The sequence below is a fragment of the Stegodyphus dumicola genome, chromosome 6, assembly GCF_044657685.1.
Source record: "Stegodyphus dumicola isolate Sdum_Otavi_A_Nest chromosome 6, ASM4465768v1".
In the NCBI taxonomy this organism is placed as follows: Eukaryota; Metazoa; Arthropoda; class Arachnida; order Araneae; family Eresidae; genus Stegodyphus; species Stegodyphus dumicola.
Window position 1 is genome coordinate 193,793,569 of NC_140773.1, and position 20,928 is coordinate 193,814,496.

At 31.4% G+C, this 20,928-nt stretch overlaps 1 protein-coding gene across 1 annotated transcript in view; it reads left to right on the plus strand.

The window, feature by feature from the left end:
- Positions 1-20,928, plus strand: part of LOC118182579 (uncharacterized) — a 117,394-nt gene continuing 96,466 nt past the window's right edge. Inside the window, exon 1 of the mRNA XM_085819302.1 lies at positions 1-216. The gene's annotated coding sequence lies outside the window, so the exon portion shown is untranslated. The remainder of the gene's footprint in view (positions 217-20,928) is intronic.

Genomic DNA, 20,928 nt, shown 5'->3' on the forward strand with positions numbered 1-20,928 from the left:
GTTTCACAGATAGTGCTACAACGTGTGTGACAACGGAAGTTGGAAGCAAATTTGCTCGGGTAAAAAGAACAATGTTTTTGAATTCCGTGAAAAGCATTTCGCACGCTATGGATACATTTATTATTCCTAAAAGAACATTTTTGAGTATATGCGTGTATTTATACTGTCTGTGTATTCTACACTGACAAGAAAATATAAAATCTAGTTAAAAAAGAGGTAAAAAATATTTTACTTCATTTATTTAGTTGTTCTACTCAAAATTCCTGTTTTAACTCATGGGAACTACATTTAATTATATTTTGATTACCGATAAAAATGATCAAAGTAGTTAACAAAATGTTATAAATTAAATATATACTGTGCGATATTTGTAAAATTGTAATAATTCAGTTTTGTTTAATTTTATAGTCATCCGTATTAATTTTTAATTGAGTCACACTGGAAGAAGCAATTTTATCACTTGTTAGTGATATAAGCGGAGGCCTGGATTTTCTAATTTCAGTTGCCTGAATATTTCCACATTAAATTATATTTTGCTAGAAATTTATGTCAATAGACATATTTTAAAATTTACTGTATTTACAAATCAATTTATTCATTTGCATGTATGGACTATACTTGAAAACTGAATATAAATTTCACTGAAATGTCTTTCGGCAAACATTCCTTTAGTATTAATAGAGGAGGATCTACATACTGTAAACGATATTTTATTAAACACATTTAAAAATTAAAAATATACAAATGTACTAACTAATATTAGTTTTCGGACACATATGTTTTTGAAATTTTTTCAGAAATTTTCTACTAAATTTTAAAAATACATATTAAATGTTTTCGGATGTACATAATTTTTTCTGTATTTTAAAATTTACTTTTTGCGGAAAACATATGTCAAAACCTTTTCTAAATATAATCTGATTTATTAAATAAGTAATCAATTAAATAAAATCATTAACTGAATATAATAGAGAAAAAAAGTAATTTCTAAATGACCTCACATAAGCGTTCAATCAGTGGCTTTTAGAGCACACAATTAAAATATTTGAAAAAAATATGAAAATAAACAAATAATAGAATATTTAATATTTAACTAGATGTTCTCTAGCTAATTTATACTTTATATACTTTTGCTTTAATTCAGTTAATAATTAGGCGGAAAGTTTGGTTATACTTTTGATTTAATTCAGTTAATACTTAGGCGGAAAGTTTGCTTTTTTTAACTCCTCCTTGAAAATTTGGCTTTTGAAGAAATAATATATCTCCTTGCTTTCTTCTCATTCTGTTCATTCCATGCAAGTTCGGAAAGACTTAGGTTGAAGAATACGAGTGAGTATTTTTATTAACTTTTTTCAGGATACTCATACAGCAGTCATACGCGAATAAATTTAGAATTGTATTGTTTAGTAAGTTCTATCAGGATAATGATACTTTAACTTTATGATACTTTATTTTATTTTCCAACGTTTTGCGCAGATGTTTTCATATTTTTCATTTAGAATCTTTGATGTCCACTCATAGTATGTTTTTACACTTAAACAGTTTCGCCTATGAAAGCTATGTAGTAAAAGCTATATACAAGTTTTATATTGTAATAGAGGTAACAAAACATCTTCAGATCATTATACAGTGAGCATACAATAAAGTATTAGGAACCTAAGGTACTTAAGGAAATTTTATATATTCAATGACAAAAATTCACCTATTATTCCTAAACTAAATGCCTTTAATTGCTTTTTTGTGTCCAAATATCGTGCTAATTCCCTCTAATCTATGTATATAAAGAAAAACATTTGTGTGTTTGTTTGTTCGCTAATAACTAAGTCACTGCTGTAGCTATCGTCGGAAAAGGTCGATGTCCACTTAAAAAATAAAATTAAAAAATAAATAAATAAATAAAAAATAAAATAAAAAAAAACTAGCTAAAACCAGAGATATTAATTAAAAAACACTAATTCTTGCCCTCATTTTTCCGAGTGGCAACAGTCTCCCACGCAGGAGATAAAAATTGAAAATTGCTTTATTTCGAGAAGCGTTGCCACTGCTCTCTTTCAAATCGCAGAGTTTGTTAATAAAAAATTCGTAAATTTTACAATGAAATAAAAATAGCATTGCCAAACATTAAATAGCATTGCCAAACATTAGGGGCCCACCAGCGGCCGAGCGGTGAAGTCGCTGAACACTGGTAGTTCGGTCCGAGGTTCGAATCCCGCGAACGGGCTGGCTGCATGGGCGTTTTCGTGGTTTTCCCCATGTGTAACGTGTATACGAGCCAGTTTCCCTTAGAAAGTCCTCCACGAAGGCATCCCTCCCCTTAGGCAGATAGCCCTCGAGGCTTTGCCATAATCACACACACATTGCCAAACATTAAATACATTATTCTCGATTCCTAAAACTTGACTGTTTCTCTCTTCGTACGGCTTTAATAAGCCGAGATATTAATTAAAAACTCTGAGAAGACTAATTTTTACACTCATTTTCCCGAGTGGCAGCAGTCTCGCGCATTAGAGATAAAAATGCTTTATTTCGAAAAGTGTTGCTACTGTTGCTTTAAAATCGTAGAGTTTGTTAATCAAAAATTTCTAAGTTTTACAAAATCTATATATAAAGAAGAATGTCTGTTTGTGCGTTTGTTTTTTTGTTCGCGTTATTGATTTCTGATCAATTATGATCTATTTTTGCCACATTTAAGCGACTAAAATTCAATATAGGTGAAGTACTGGATGGAACTTAAGCTTTTACAACCATTTGATTAGAAATACGAAAATGATCAAAAACTGCGTTCTATTGTTGCTTATATAATGAGAGAGAATTAGTTTATTTTTCTATCGAAACTTTTTGCATGGCTTCCATATCGCATCAGACTGAAAAATGTATTATTATGAATCGTATTTTTTACATCGTTATTAGATAAGTATTACAGCGGTATCGTTCTCTCTGTTGTTAGATACAATACTCTCAATCTAACTAAACCGGTATGCTGTTCTTCCGCTAGTGATGATTAAAATTAAGTAAAGCTAATGAATAAATTAGGTGCTTCACATGTCTTGACTTTAAATACGAAGTTCACATGTCTAGACTTTAAATACGGAGTTTCAAAGATGTAAGCATTTGCATTACAAACTTTGCATACAAACAAAGACAATGATCCTAAGCTTAATACTCATATTTGTTAACTATGGACTTCGTACCTGTATAACTAACTGTACATAGTCATGAAAATGCCAAAGGAGAGTCCCAGATTTAATCCTTTCGAGGATATTTGGAATCACTTGTAAGACAGAATTAATAAATTAAAAACTTCTATCAGACACACGAACTGCGATAAAATCTCAGAACACACTAGAGAAAATAGAAGCAAATCTCTATCAAAATCTTATAAAATAATGCCTAAAACGCTCAATGAAACTATCAAAACAAAAGGGGCCCAATATATATATATATATATATAAAGAATACTTTAAAACTATATATTAATTTTGAAAAATATGGAAAAATATATGTGTTTTAGTACCATTTTTGACAATTACTTTCTCGTTTGTACATAAAGTGTGTGTAAATTAATACTCATTTAACTTTAGTTTAAATTAATTTTAAGAAACTACGATTTTTTAGCCCCAACATATGGTACATCAGAAAAATATTTAAGTATTCTTTTAAACAATGCTTGCAAACTTGTTGTCCCCCCAATACATTTTCGACTCATGGTAAATCTATCTCCGGGTTTAACAGTTCTTCAGATTCGGCTTTTCATTGGTACAGTATTTCATCCATTGGATCTAAATAACTTGTAAACGTTTTGAACTTGGAACTAAATAACTTGGAACGTTTTGAACTTGTAAGTATTGCATTAGACCAATATGAGAAATTTTTATTTGTCATGAACTTCATGAACTTTGATATTACTTCCCATTTTTCTTGTTCCCGGAGAACTTCCTCTCTTGTTATTTGGCCAATGCATCCATATGCCTTGATCATTCAGTTGATAAGTTTCAAGGTGATAGTTTCAGGTTGATTTTAATTGCAAACTGTTCTTCTAATTTTGCTGTTAATTTAAAAGCATTTAGGTTTGTGTTTTACTTGATTTTTCTCAGGATAAATCTCCGATTCCTTGGTGTTAGACTGAAAAGAAATCATGTTTTTACTGCCATTTCAACTGTTCATCCCAATAGCTAACATTTCGTAATAGCAAAGACAGGTGGATGTTTTACACAAACTGTTTTTGTGATATTTACATCACTTTTACTGCCTTTAATGTGCCATATCATTAAATTTCTAGTAAAACTTTATGGCCTCTTGTCATGGAAGTTTTAAATTTGAAAATATTAAAATAATTTGCTCAAGAACTAATACCGTAGACTGATGGCAGTGATTCCTGAAATATATTTTCGTTTAATATCAAATAGAAAGAATGTAAAGCACAATTTTCAGAAAATAACACGATTTTTGAGTATCCGAATAATTGAGCTCTTTAGGGTATTTCTTGAATAAATTATTTTATTTTAGAAATTTTTGAACATATTTTTAAGCAACAAGCAGTTTTTGAAAAAGAGAAGTATGCATGGAAAAAATTAAGGCATTCCTTTAATATTTTCTGTATGTTTCATATGCAAATATTCGAAAACAAACATCAGCGATTGTTTGTAATTTATATCACGTTTCAAGTATTAAGTGGTATAAGTTACTTTACGTGTTCTTAAACAGTTATTACAAGCTTTATTTATCTTAAACACTTATACTATATATGTACTTCATATTATAAAATTTGCCAAAATAAGATGGAGAATTATATAAAAGCAGTTTTAGAAATGATTGAAAGTGTTCTCAAAATATAAAATCTAAATTTTTGTATGATTCCAGTAGAGCAAACAAACCAATTAATAAAACGCTGTTATATTTTCTTAAAATTAATTCAAGTACCTTTACATACGAAATTCGCTGAGAAATTATAGAAAGTATTTTCTAATTTAGATCACATTTCATTGTTGCGATTTCATTTGATGAGCGATTTCGATAAAGTTTTGAGCCAATTTAGGAGGAAAATGCAAAGCAGAATTTATTTATTTCGGCGATTATTGATTTATAATTAAATAAAAGAGTGGTTGTTATTAATTTTGCATTTAGCATCAAAAGATTATTATATATTAATATTTTACCGAATTTTACAATTACAGATATCAAGGGTTTTGTTTTTAGTAATTGATAATTTTGGTTTTACGGTTATTAGCTTAGTTAAATTTCGATTTACCAAATGTCTCTACTTCAACTTACTGTTTTCGTAAAACTCTCTCTTTTACTTTGAGGTCCCCTACCACCAAGCCCCTCAAGAGAAATGTTGGCTCCGCTATATATTAAGTGCACTATATACTTGTACACAGCACAGGCACAGCACAGACACTATATACTTGCAAACATTATTTCATTTTTTTCTTTCCTCTTTTTTTTTCCTCATTTACTAATAAAATTCGAAGTTTATGAAGTTCTTACATGTACTACATAGTATTCCTTCCCAATGTGGCTTAATATGCATTGGTCACACAAAGAAGCCTTGAAATATTTAAGGAGCATAAGATATCTGTTAGGAAAAGAGAAACACTTAAATCCTGTGTTACCCAACAATATTAGTCAAGAATCCATTTCTGTGCCCCCTTTCCTTATCTGGAATTTTGTCGAATTTTTTATCTGTCATATTTATCATGAGTAGATGCTTTTATCGTTTTCACTCTTGCAGCTGAAGAAGCTGATTTTATTTAACCTTCGAAGCTAGTCCTGCACGTTTATGTAATTTACGCTGATCATTGTTGCTTATTAGCATCTTCAATATTCATTCCTTTTTGAGGGATTCGAACACGGTCCCAGCGATGCAGTAACCAGCGTCGTTATCTAATACGTCGGTAAGGGCAGAAAATGACATTATTTGTATAATAACTTAACAACTGTCAAGATTAGCAGCTGTTCACGAGGCGCATGTGGCTTTTTTGCCTGCTCAATGCAACGCAGGGTGTAACAATCAATAGTTTTATGTTTCCATTTGAAGTGTCATGCTATGGCATTTTTTTAGTAATTAATTACATTATTGGGTTTCATACGTTATAGGATAGCACACGACCAACAGTTTTCTGTAGAAAGGTTGAACAATTACATTTTCATGATGTACTGTAATGATGATGCTTTTTTTTTCTTTGCATTCCTTTTTTCTTATGATGCTCTTTTTCTTTTTCTGGTCATGTTTGTCGGGATAACAGAAAAGTTATATACACTCAGAGACAAAATTAAGAGAAATTATAAATTATATTTCTTTTTACCAAAAGTGTTAAACCAAAGGTACTAATTATGCCGCGACGAATTATCAATTACATACATGTACACGTGCATATCTGAGGAGCTGTAATTATGGTGGGCATATAAGCACACAAGGGGTTTTTGCCGATTTGGGTGCTCATACTCTTTCACCACATTTGCCACGTTTCGCATCAGAGTTTCGTACATTTTGTAAGGTATCGATAAAATGAATAGCCACGAACTTATGGATGATAGAATGAGACAGAGAATAATCGGTACATTGGAGGCAGGCCAACCAAAAATGCAGGTGGCTAGAGAGTAACCTAGTGTAACACCTAGTGTTCACTGAAATCTGGGGAACAATTTCAGGACATATTAAGATGACCTGAACAAGGATGACAAAGATCCATAACGACGAATAAAGGTGGTTATTTGATACGCTCAGCACGACGGCATAGCTTTACAGCCGCCACTGGTACCGGGTTCCTATTAATGGACGACAATATTCGTCAATATACGACTCAGCTGATGGATGATTACCTGGAAACTAAGGATATTCGCCGCATGAATTGGCCAGTCAGATCTTCTGAACAACATGTCTATACAGCATGTCTGCAACGCTCTTCGGAGGGCAATTTCATCTTGCCATCCTCATCCGAGAACCGTCCCGGAGTTGAAAACTGCCTTTCTTCAGAAATGGAATGGACTGCCACAGAGCCTCCTCAGTTGCCTTCTGTCCAGTATGCTATCACGCTGCACAACTTATCTGGCTATGAGAGGGGACTATATTCCATATTAAGATTCATTTTCATGTCGATATCGCAACGTGGATTTTTGGACCTCCCTGCATTATGAGCTTTACTGATACATACATAAAATAACTTTTGAATAGTATATTTCTTTCTCTGTTATAAATCTATATTGATGCCAGATTTTATTAAGTTATGTGCAGGAATTCTACATAATGTCAGAAATTCGACATAATGTGTAAATTCTCTTAATTTTGCACACGAGTGTATATGTTACCGGCAAAGTATGAAACGCCGACATTCTAAACAATGCCTAGACATTGCATATAATGCCGGACGTTTTTAGGCAATGTATGAAATATGAGAATTGCTACATACTTTCCCTAGGCATTCTATAGAATGATAAATGATATTTATGCAAAGTATGAAAAAAATGCTATTACATAAATGACATGCATTAATCAAAAATACAAATATTATTCTGAAAAAAATAACGAGAAGTTTCATTAAAAACATTTATTAAAAATACGTAAATTAAAATGAAAGTTGTACAAAACAAAATTTATACCTTTCTTATTAAGGGAACAAAATTTTAATATAAAAAGTAAGAAATTAAAATTAACCTATTTGTTCCAACATGGTAGGCTTGAATGACATCTTGAATTACATGTCATTATATATTTCATGCAAAGACATTTTATATTTTTGCACTTTGTTTTCACGTACATTTGACGAATCCTTGGCCGTTTCCTGAGCAATTACAACTAAACGGAGAGGAATTTCGTAATGAGGAATATCTTCAATTCTAAGTTCTTGGCATAAAGTGAATTGTGATCTTGTATATACTTTTTATCTCGTATATACTCGTGTTTTAAAATTCCTTCGAAATGTTTGTAAGAAAATAGTAGATGTTTGTAAATATATAGTACTCATGCGGCATGGGTGCACTCTGCCGCAAGCCGAAAATCCTCTCGAGATGTTGTTGGTAAGAGAAAAGGTGAGGAGACTCTCGGACCGTCCCCCCCCAAAGTGCTCTCCATCAAAATTGGGGGGCGAAAGCGAAGTCGTACTGTCACCTGTATGGTACGCAAGACAGGTGCAATCTTGCACTCCTTGCCACGATGAATTTCGTGGGCTTGTTCTGATGTTACTATCAGACAAGTGAGATAAATCACAACACAACACCTAAGATGGGTGACGTGAAGTTCTGAATTCTAATATAAACCCTCTAAGTGTAGACCCTGTGGAGTGTTTTTCGAAATCTTACGTAGACAGTAATCTTCCTCCTGTTTAGAAGGTCAAGTGTCCTTTCTACAGTATTTGTTTCCCAAGAAAACTCATTATTGCAAAATTCCGAAAACACTGCTTACTTTCTCCTCAACCCATTTTATGAATTTACAGTTCATTAAGTCTACATTTTCTAATCGCATAAAAATCATTTCTAATTGGTCGATTGATTAATTGATTAAAGCGCATGCGTGTGCTATAGCACGGATACTTTCTAAAAAACTGGTTCATATTCTATTTACATAGGAGGAACAACACATAAAAATGCAGTAGGCACCCCGTTCACCAAATCCGTGACTTGTTGAGTGATTATTCACGTCATATTTGTTAAAATACAATATATATTAAAATGAGTTTTCATGTTTTTAGTATTTTTAATAATTGCTGTTAGAAATATTCTATTTATTTGTAAATTTTCTTCTTCATCTAAGCAAGTGAAATGAAAAATCATAAGGAAAAAAATAGATGCATGTATTATAAATGGAATGTTTGTTATAAAGCACATTTTTTGGCATAGTTCGAAACAGATCAATAATTGAAGTGAGTTGTTTGTTACCTTGGCCCTTTTGAGGCTATCAGCAGGGTAAAAAACAATAATAATATCAACAAATGCATTTTGTTGATTTCTTTCTGTATTTATGCTTTCGATTTTGTGATAAATCTTATGTATTTCTAAAAATAGGCCAAGCTTAAATTGATGGTTATGAAAAATTCATACCTATAAAAAAGGAGCTAGAGTTAACGATTTTTATTCTTCAACACTCTTTTCTTTCTTTCTTTCTTTATTTTTTTTATTTTGGGCTGCGGTCAAAAAATACTATGCCATATTTACTTTATTCTTTTACTTCATTTCACTGCTTATTGGTAAATATGCCAACGTTCAGTTATGATGAATACATTAAAAATCTAGCATTTAAATTTCCCTTACAATTTAAAGTTTTGAGCTATGTTCAGTTTTTTTTAAAATTTTATTTATGGATATTGGAATCGTATTCATTTGCTTCATTTAATTTTTTTTGTATGTATGTGTGTGTGTTCTAGAAGTTTATTACTTACATAAGAGTTCTTATCGTTTTAATTTCTATTCATTAGGATCTCTTAAGATGTATAATAACTTTATAAGACCTATATACGTACGTACGGTGAAATAACTCATGGCCATTACCGCCATAAACAGCCACTTCTGAAAATAACTAGTAATATTTCTTAAAACATAAAGACATTGAATCCTTTCTAATACAATCATTCAAAAATACTTTCTGTGTAGAAAAAATTGTCTCTTAGAGTTGGTGTTCAGTGCCGATAGCTCCTTATGTTCATAAAAATACTAATCACCTTCGAAGGTGGTCATGTTAGAAAGGACGGAAACGATATTATTCACTGTAAACATCTAAATTAAACATTACCTCTTTCAAGTGATCATCTTTGCAGAAGTTGAAAATCATCTATTACCGGTTGTCTTAGGCAGGTTTCAGCATATACCTTTATATATGCATAATGTATATCCTACCCTTTTAACTTTGTCCTTCCCGGTAGCTTTCCACTTTACCATGCACACAGAACTTACACTCAGTTAATTACAGCGCTTTTTCATTTATAATGCGCTACAGAACGGTTATGTGTGTATTGACGTATCCAAACATAAAATAAAGAAAACGCTCTGCGGCCTACTAGTGACCAAATGGTTAAAACAGTTAAACGATGATATCAGTTTTTCAACTCCAGTCTATCCGAGTTGAAAATGAATGCGCTAGCTGCATGGGCTTTTTTTGGTTTTTATCCACGTACAAGTACATGTACAAGTACGGACCAGTTCCTGTTAGAAAGCCCTTCACCAAGGCATCTCTTCTTTTCGGCAAATAACCTTCGAGTGCTTTTCCGTATTCATTTAAACAAATAAGTAACATAATGTGTCTGGTGTTGTAAGTATTAACCTCACGTCATGAGTCACTCGTAAGGGGAAGCGTTGTCCAATGAAAGAATAAGATTGAATAACTTTAGATAAATTGAAGGAATTGCGTATTTAATATTAAATTTCAAAAATTATTTTTCTACATTACCGACCTAAACTTTAACATATAATATTCACCGTTTAATGTAATAAGCAAAAGAGAAAATGTTAAAATACCGTATATTCCGGCTAATAACGCGCACCCGTACTTTCAGATTACATTTATTAATTTTGAGGTATATTCGCCGTATAACGCGTACCATTTTGTTTACGAAGAAACATGAAAGATACATCTGGGATGCTCTTATTTTTTGAAGTCGTTCCTTCGAAGATTTTTCCAATATGTTCGAACAATGATATACTGAATTGTTAAGCAGTACGTGTTTGGGGAGAAATGCTTGAGGCAGTAAATAATTCTGAAAAGATGGTGGCTTGTATTCAAAGTAGGTGCGCACAAGAATGTTTCTCTAAGGTTTTGAGAAAATGACGAAAACATTTGGGATAAGAATACCCTTCCGACACGAATGAATTTGCAGAATTAGGAACAGAACAACTGAAAGAGTCAGATGTTTCCTCTTTTTGCAGTCATTGGAAGCAGCCCTAAGTGAACACCGAAGGCTTTAATAAATCGCATTCGCTTTAGTTGAAATACAGTTGATCTAGGGTCTCTTTTAGTAGTAAATATGGCTATTGCCAAATGAAACAACACAGTGCTGGTTTCAAATGCGAAGTCAATCAATTTGTGAAAGAAAATGAAATCGTGCTGCAACGAGCAATGAGGATGTTTGGTGTTCGTGAACGGTGGAAAGAATGATGATTATTTATTTGTGGATCAGAGTAACAATGATGGTGAAAGACAAAACAGAGTTCGCTGAATGTGCCTGAAAATATAACAGAATATGAATATGACGAACTATCATGTTATCCGATATTGAAAATATTTAAGTACGTCATTTCTTTTAAATAAACAGCATTTAGGTATATATAAAAGTCTAATTTCTGTAGGCTGATTTTTTTCTTATTTTTAATTTATCATTTCTATAATCGGCGTATAACGCTCACCTGTAAATTTCGATCTTATGTTTTGCGTTAAAAGTGTGCGTTATACGCATGAATATATGGTACATCATATAACATAATACGTATAAAATTACAAGATCCCGTCTGTATGGATAAGTAATGTATCAAAATTGCATTATGCAGGGAAATATTATAATTTTCTTAACTCTGAATTAGCAGTTGTTTATTTTATTTATTTTGTTTTAGTGAAATATTAAGGCTTTTGATCATGGACTAATTGTATGATTATGCTATAGCCAATGTGTGTTACTTTGAAGCTAACATTTTTCGGCTGTGTTGTATGACTGATCTTTCTGGTTCGCACTGAGGATTTCGTGTAATCGTAGAATCCTTGTGATGGTAATTTGACTTGAGCGTGATTTCGGGATTGCGTTTTTATACATGTTGTTAACTAACACCTATATAATATCTAAATTGCAATATGTCGAGCTGCATTGCAGCCGACAAATAGTGTAACAACACAGTTAACATCTGTAACAATGTGAATGAGAACATAAATTTTCGTATAATGACTTAATTTCAAAATCCACTTGCAGTTTCTTTTGCTTATGCATTGATTTCGGCATTTAAGAGTATTCCTGCATAATTAAATTGACACGTCTGTTCATTATCTCTGTTCTTTTTGTAACATTTTGGACACAGTCTGGTTATCAAATATGCTTGAGTTAAGTCCATTTATTTATTTATTCGTTTAATTGTTCTCTGAGTTTGCTTTGAGCTTCTCAGCCATTTTTGTTAACAGAAAGCAGCTTATTAAAGTCAAAATTTTGAAAAGAGGTAGTTTTCTAGGTAATTTTTGGGCTGTTTAATACATTATTATTTGCCAGCAGCAAAAGACATATTTTCTTTATTTTTGCGTAATAACTTGAAGCCAAATCTAACCGAAAGATAATATCATCGTCTTCACATTTTTTTCCATAAATTTGGTTAATTTTTACAGGCATTTACCAATATACATTTCGGCATTTGCTTCTGCTTCCGTCGTTTTGCGCATAAGATGTTAAGGGATGCTAATCATGAAGGCATATTATATGAGGTTAAGTTTGAGGTTAAGTTTGATTAGGTTATTTGGATACGACAAGCTATTTGTTTAATGGGAGGTTTAACTTTTAAAGAGGAGTTTTAAACATAAACTGGTTGGTATTTATGTTGCTAGTATTCATAGGCTGATTGCATGTCCGTTTTTCGTGGTTTTTACCATATGTAATATGAATACGAGCCACTTTCCCTTGAAAAAGGTCCATAAAGATATCCCTTTTCCTTAGACAGATAGCTGTCGTATGCTTTCAAGTAAGATAATATGTCTAACAAGCCTATCGAGATTTGATGCCTAATAACCTAATATGCCTGTCGAGACATGAAGACATTAATCAATTAGTTATGAATATCCCACTGTGATGATCATAAAGAGCACCTGTGCCGAATCGCGAAACCTGGTGCTAGACACATGCTTCGATTGAAAGCCTTTTAATGCTCAAGATAGCTGCTTTTGACACTGAGATAATAAAAAAGGTACTTCATTCAAGTAATTATTCAAAATTTAGTTGGCCTAATCTTTTTTTTATCATATTAATATTATACGTGACTTCCATACAGAATTTTTCTGTATGATTTATTTGCCAATCTAATCCCATGTTCAGTTGATTTATAATTCTTAAGTAATAGATGATCACATTTGAGTAATGATATAAACAGTCTCTCATAAAAGGTATGTAAGATCTTTTGTTCTTTGGAAATAAGTAAGATCTTTGATCCCATTAGGTAAGAACTTCCGAACAAAATATTCCTTTGGTAGTGCGTTCAAGGTTCAGCTGAAGGCAGAATACAGTTTTACATTTTAAACAATTTACTTGAGCATAATTTTCTTGCTTGAATTCGCATTTTGTAGTAAGCTCTTCTTATTCTTAATAATAAGAGTTACTTTTTTAATTTAAATTTTAATCTTTAAAGAGAAATATTTACTAATAGTGAATTACTGTTTTTTTAATAACTCTAGTCCTAATGTGAAGCTTTTGCTTTAATTTATTAACTAAATGCTATTTTTAAATTAAAACGTTAGGAAATACATGAAGTAGCATGCAATGAAGTAAAACAGCGAATGATAAAAATAGCTGTTAAAAAAAAACGCTAGGTCGGTTCTGCCAAAGTAAATTATCCTTTTAACAAATATTAATACGCATTTACTTGCTAAAATCTCTCTAGGAGTTACTTACAGAAAAATTAAACTTGAATGAACATGCTATGTCTTAACAGAAACATGATCATCATATTTTAGTCAAGGATTTTTTTTTATTTGCCCAAGGATGGGTGCTTCTGCATCATTTCCAGAAAAAAATATTGAGCATATTTTACGATTAAATGAAGCTGTTGTTAACTATTTTTTTGTAAAAAGAATTATTTTTAACTCATTCGTATAGTAAAATTCTTATTAATTACTTCAAATATACAGTTTTGTGCAGCGTCATCGAATTTATAATCAGAAATTCGAAACAGATCAAGTTGCACGTTCTTGCGTCTTCTCTAATTCTGCCGCTGCAGGCTATCTACATGCCAGCATCATTCATAACAAATTTCCCGAGGACAAAGGAAAAACTTTATCCCTCCTTTTCTCCGGTAAACGTTAGATGGATGACCACTTTTCCCCTTGTTGCATGCTGCCTCGGCATAGCGTTTAAGTAAGAAAGAAATGAGTGTTTGATGTTTAGCATTGAATTTAGCGCAATTTATTATCACGTTTTACGGATTACTCGTATGCAAAGGCGAGGTTTTTGCTTCGATATTTAAAAGTTGTTTAGTTTTGTTTATAGTTGTTTAATTAAAACTGGCTTGTTGTATAGATGTTTATTCTTATTTCTGGACATTTTTGAGAATTCTTCCTGATAATATATTAAACTTGTATTATTAAGTGAAATAACTTTTTTTTTTTTTTTTTTTTTTTTAGAACTTTGAAGCATAGCTGAAGATGAAACAGAAGGGCTTTTAAAAGACTTAATTCAACCGCTATTTCGATTTTGATCATGCTCCAAAAAAACAAAAATTATTTAGAAATGATAAAACTTATCGGCATATATAGTAAATATGAAGACAAAAATACAAAACATACTGAAACTGAATAATACAGTAAAACTAGTTAATTAATAGTTTATGATATTAAAGAAAGGTTTTCCTTTTGCCATGATGATTTTTTAAGTTATGCATTTTGTAAGCTGAGTGTGTTATTGGTATCTATTTTAAAAGATGAAATATTTTGCTCAGATCAAGAATTGAATTTGTAGAGACATTAGGCATTTTTGGAAGCAGGCAAGATGAAAAATGAGCAATGCCTTCTCCGGTAATTGAACCGCGGACCTCTGGAATACGCGCCCAGCGTGCAGACCACTACACCACGAAGGCACTCTAAGAAGGCGGGAGAAATACCTTATGAATTTAACTGGTGCCTTATTCCGGTGCTTCTCAATCTTTTGAGCGAAATTATAATTCTAGCCAGAGCCCACCTGATTTGCAAATCAGACAAACTCCGTTGTACATATGAACTGCAATTTTAACGGAGAATACTGTTAATAGAAAATATCAATGCCATATTTTATTTAGCAGTTAATAAAACTGATATTGGTACCAGAAGCAGAATAAACGACTGAATTTCCTTAAAAGGATTAGAAGTCAAAATAAAAATACACATACAGTGCGAAGAAAAATATTTTTTATCCCACTGAGGTATAAGTGCACTATTGTTTTCCTCTGAACATTTCTGTATTATCGACTCCCTGGACTGTATAGCTGAGGTTGACTATTAGTCTGAATGGCAAAGAAAAGGTTTGAATGCCGTGTAAGGTCTAATTATGTGTTCTTAGGCCTTCTTGCGAGAGTAATATCAAACCATCCCTAGTGTGTACCCTATATAAAAGTTCTCAGTGATGAGACGGCTGTATAACTGTTTGATTTGGCTATTCTGGACAAATATGGAGAAGTATGTGTCTAGCCCTATGGGGGGAGAGAGGGGGGAAAAACCTACCTTTTATTCTCTTTATCATGTCTTATTATTATGATCTGACTTATTTTTCATTTCTTTAATTATTTCATTTAATGTTTTCAAATTTTTGTTAATTTATTACTAATTTACTCCTTTTTATTTAACTTTTATGATATTTTAACCCATTATTTACTTAATTACTATCAAATAAATTTATTAATATTTTCATTCCTTTATATTTTATTTAATTTTTCATTATTTATTGCTTAACATATTATTTAATTTATTTAATTTTTATTCCTATTTCTGTTGGCATTCTATAAAATTACAGCATTTCTAATTTTATAAATTAAGGCCTGGGCTGTAGTATTAGAACAAGTTTAGAGCTCTTCGTGTACGAGCGATAAATAACAGATCTTTAGTAAACTTAAGCAAACGAAAATGTCTGTAATGATACGATAAAAAAAAATCTGATGCGGACATCACATGACGTACGGCCTATTAAATTATACGCATTTTCTGCTGCATTTAATTTAAAATGATTTCTTCGAATTTCATTAGAGATATATTTCTTCTCATTCAATTGATTCAGTTCTCACTTCGCGGCAAGGCAAGAATACACAAAGCCTCAAAATATCTTCATTAAAAATTGAAAATATAGAAAACATAAAACACCAAACAGTTAAAACATTAAACAAATTAAAATTAAAATTAGAGTTGCTGCGGAAAAACAAGTAATTCCGCCAACGGGCAGGAAAGCAGATTTTTCGGTGCAAAAAACTGAAAGTTTATTTTTGATCCCATCATCAAAAAGACACTGAAGGTGCAAAAACTGATATAATTCACCATTCTGCTAAGTTTTATTTTAAATATAGACAAATATGGCTGCTAATTTAGGCTTAGCTGCATTTAAACAACTTTTAAAATTATTGATATTTATACAATTATTACGTGTAGATTAATTAAAGGCATGAAAACCTTAAAAACCTTAACCGGAACATGATAGCAACACAATTTAATCCTTTTTAAAGCAAAAAATGGACAGTTTGCCAAAATATGAGAATATAAAAAAAAACGAGTTCGCCGAGCCGGTATATATATATTTAATAATATTTTGGTGCAGCCGATTGCACCCAAACTGGGAGGTGCACAACTACGTGTTATAGCAGTCCTGTATTCAAAATTTCAACGTTCTGCGGCTACTTGTTTTTGAGTTATGCGAAATACATATGTTAGTTATACGAAAAATTCTCTTCTGAACGGAATTTTAACTCCATTTTGTATTCCGTTTTGCGAAAATAGCTCTTTTTTCTGTCCTTATGTACAGGTGTCACGTAAAAACATCCTTAAATTGCATTCGATAGTGGTCAAAATGGACATTTTCGTTGAAATATGATACCCGAAATTTTTCGCGATTACAATACTTCCTATACTTCGTATAAGGAAGTAAAAAATAGTAAAGTATTAAATAGATTCATAAATTACATACATGGATGTTTACAAGACAAAACAAGAGTTACCATAATCAACCTGCTGATTATACAAACAAGATAAAAATTACATTAAATTGATAAATTAAGTAGAAAATTTAGGCACAATTTAGTATGAATATTTCTTATTCCGTGAACTGAAGGACTTTATAAAAGGCAATTAAAAAATCGTACGAATGCCGTATAAAGGTATTAGAGACTTCTTAGTTTACTTCGGTGAAAAAAGCACAATTTCAGGTGATAAAAAGCCAATACATAAAAGAAACATTTTTTCCCCCTCCAAACAGAATGTGTATCAAAAAATGTGAAATCAATTGCCTGTATTGTGAAATTGTAATATGTCGAAGAAAATAAGCGAAAAGCTTGATTCTAATAATAAGCGAATCTGCGAAGTTTCGTAACACAAGGAAATTCCTTTATTCTAATTTCAATTTGTCCGAAATTTTATTAAATGTGTCTAATACTAGTCTTATGAGCTATTTGAATTGAATGTTCTCTTTTGCTCTTGAAACTGAAAATAAACTTGCACATAAATTTACGCCATGTATAAATACCATAAGTATTCATAATTTAAAAATAATAAATCAATAATTAACGAAATTTAAGAGACTGAGTCGCTGATTTTGCTAGTATTAACATTAATTGTACCAGGGTTCAACTTTTATCTGGCGCTAGGATGAATTAACGATTTATTAGCGTAATTTACTTGCAGATCATATATGGAAATAAATTATTGTGCTACATGCATCAATTAAGCAAAATTGAATTATGACTGTAGAATATAAACTGTTTCCAAATTTTAGCTGAAAAAATTTCTATAGCGCCATTTCAGATTTTAAATCTGATGAATTTTTATTTTTTATTGTGTGCATTTAATTCTTTTGTATACCAAGCAATATTTAACTATACATCAATACGCAAATATTATAGGCAACTTTCGAATACGTGCAATTCTAATTCCCATTCATAAATATATATTTTTTTTTAATTTGGTGTTCGGCGGCATATTTTATTAGAAAACTCAGGATATGCCCTTGCTTTCAATGCATTAACTAAAGTATAGAGTCATTGGGATATTTTGAAGCAGAAGACATGGAAAATGAGAAATACCCTCCCCGGGACTCGAACCTTGACCTTTCGAATATGCGCCGAGTGTCCTTACCCTTACAATATGAAGGCATGCTAGAAGGAGGAAGAAAAGATTTTTCTACTTGATCTTATATTTGGTATTTTATGGTTTTAACTAAGTGAAGATTCAGTCTTGCTCAATGTTGTTCACTATTCTGCTACATTATTTACACATAGTAAGTGAAATTTCGATATGTTATAGAATACTTTAATTTTATATTAGACAAAAAAAAAAAAAAAAAGCTGCTTTTTTTACTTTCTTCTGTTCATCCATTAATTTTCAATTTAGTGTTTCAAGCCAAGTAACCGGAAAAAGATATGAAGTGAAGAATATTCCGGCAAGCAGCCAAGAGAACTTCTGCAAAGCAGGCAGTTATTTTCTGAAATCTCTGGTTCATTCTGCAACCCCCAAAAAATGTTTCGCTGTTTAGAAACCGAATCTAAATATTTCCTCCATGAATTACGACTAACTGCTGATGGTAATAAATAAATATTTACCTCAACACTTTTTCTAAAGCCAAAATAACCTGAAAGAGAAGGAGTTTTGCATTTAAGAGGAACTTTAAATAGATGTTTCACACATATCTTTCATCAGATTTTAGTCTTGAGTGCATAAAAAGGCCAAAAAATGCTGCAGAAAGAAAGCAACAGAATAAAATATCAGCCATAGAATATTATAAATGATAAGGCCAATTAAAATGTTTTAACTGTTTCGAATGCAAAATGAGGGCGTGTGAAATGTAATATTTTGTAGATAACTTATACTTTACTTAAACAGATGAAATAGCTTCAAAGAAGATTCTGTTTTACTAACTTTAGATCTTCTTTAATCAAATCTGATAAGAGATTACATAAGACTAAGCAAAGACTGCACCAAAGTCTACAAATCTTGCACATCTAAGATTATCATTTTATTACTGTAATATTCTTATTTATTATGTAACGAATCTTTTTTTTTTTTACTTCAGAACTATTAATTATCATCTTTAGGAAAGTCTAGAAGAAAATGCTATTTTGCTAAAGCTTCAAGATTTATGGTTATATCAGAAAAATTCGCGAAATTTAGAAGAATGATGCATGACCCTTATAAGGTATTTTCTCCCTCCTTTCCGTATGCCTTCCTGGTGTAATGGTAGCACCCTCAGCACGTATTTGAGAGGTCCAGGTTCGATTCCCGGCGAGGGCATTGTTCTTTTTTCACTTCTCCAGTATCAAAAACAAAAAACAAACAAAAAATTTAAAAGAAAAAAATCTGGAAGGTTTTACAATTTTTCTTTCAGCAATATGTTTTAGCTAAGGCAGATAAACTTCAGGTTTAAGCACCTTTTCTAGCGTCAAACCGTTATAATTTATTATGCTTATGTTCTCCAGTTCCGATACAATGGAATTTAAATTTTTTTTTTTTAACATTTATAGTGATTCAACGCAAAATCTCAAAACGAAAACAATAGTCCTTCAGGGACAAAGCTCCTTTGGACTACAAAAGTCAACAGGTATCTATCCCATTAGAAGGGGAGGTCTACGCTGATCGTAATTGATTTACGTGACATTTGCCAATACTGTGATCTTTTATGCAAGAATTTCGTTTTTTTCCCTAAATAAATTTCTTTTCCCGCCACCACTTCAACTATGTATAATAATGCATGTAGATTTTAGCTCAAATCAAAAAGAAATATGATAATTATTTAGTATAATTAATTAAATAACTAATAATCATTTGTAATCGTATAATTATTAAAACTAATTTTTGGGAAATTTCGTTTTCGTTTTTCGTATATTAATGCATATTGCATTTCAATTCAAAGATAAAGATGCTATATAATTATTAATTACAGGATTATAATAATTATTTATTATCGCAAAATTATTGTAATCAGTTATAATAATTTTTATATTATAATCCATTGTAATGAAAATGTTTAATAAAGTATAATAATTAATTAATTATAATAACACTTATTATACAATAATAGTTATTTATTCCACATTTTCGTAAAATTACGCATATACAGCAAACTCAAGCTTTGAAATCAATTTTCATATTTTTAACCAATATATTTGAATAAATATATAAATGCACAAAATTAAACACAATGTAATCAAACAGTTAATTTTAAATGATGATCTGCGTAATATCTTAGATTACTTGAAAGTAGTTTTCTGCTTTCTTAAATCTGTGTTCTTTGAACGCAGTGAAAGTAAACAAGGAAAAAAATCAGAACGGAAAAACTCCCTGCTACATGATTCATGTTCTAGCCACACTTTTTCTTCAATAAATGTGTTCGAAGAGCATATAAGTGTTTGTGTTCAAGGTCGCGGCCGACGCGTTTAAATTATACATACATCTTTTCCAAAGTTTCCGACACGAAGAACCATTTATCAGATAAAAGTCGCACGCATCAAATTTTAAGAAATTGCGGATATCTGAATATAGATGCTAAACTCAAAATTATTTGAATGGATGACACCCTTACGCTCTGTCCCAAAAGTTTATAGACTCAAGTATCATATTACGTATTTTAGCAACAATGGAAAGAAACATAAATACCAAATCAAAATCTGTTTATTCACATCACATGCAACTTGCATTCCAGTAAATATTCAACCAAAATAGCAATTTTAATTTAGAAAAAAGGGCGTCGAATATGCGTTTCTTTGCCGAGAGAATTAAGTTTTATAATAACTCCATTCTTTAAACCAGAGTTGTAATAACTCTGGTTCCACAATATACTATTCATTCTCAGTGAAGGCATTCACGGAAGAAAACTGCTTTCCATTCTCGTAAACTCTCCGAAACATAATACCCCACATATTTTCGACGGAGTTAAAATCGAGGCTCACTGGTGGCCACTCAAGAACGGTGATATTTTCCATGTCTAAGTAATTTTTTGTAGCATTAGAGGTATAGATGGGAGCATTGCCATACTAGTACACCCAATTCTGTTCTTCGGGGTTTTCTAGAAATGGTGTAAGATGGTCTCTTAGCGTTTT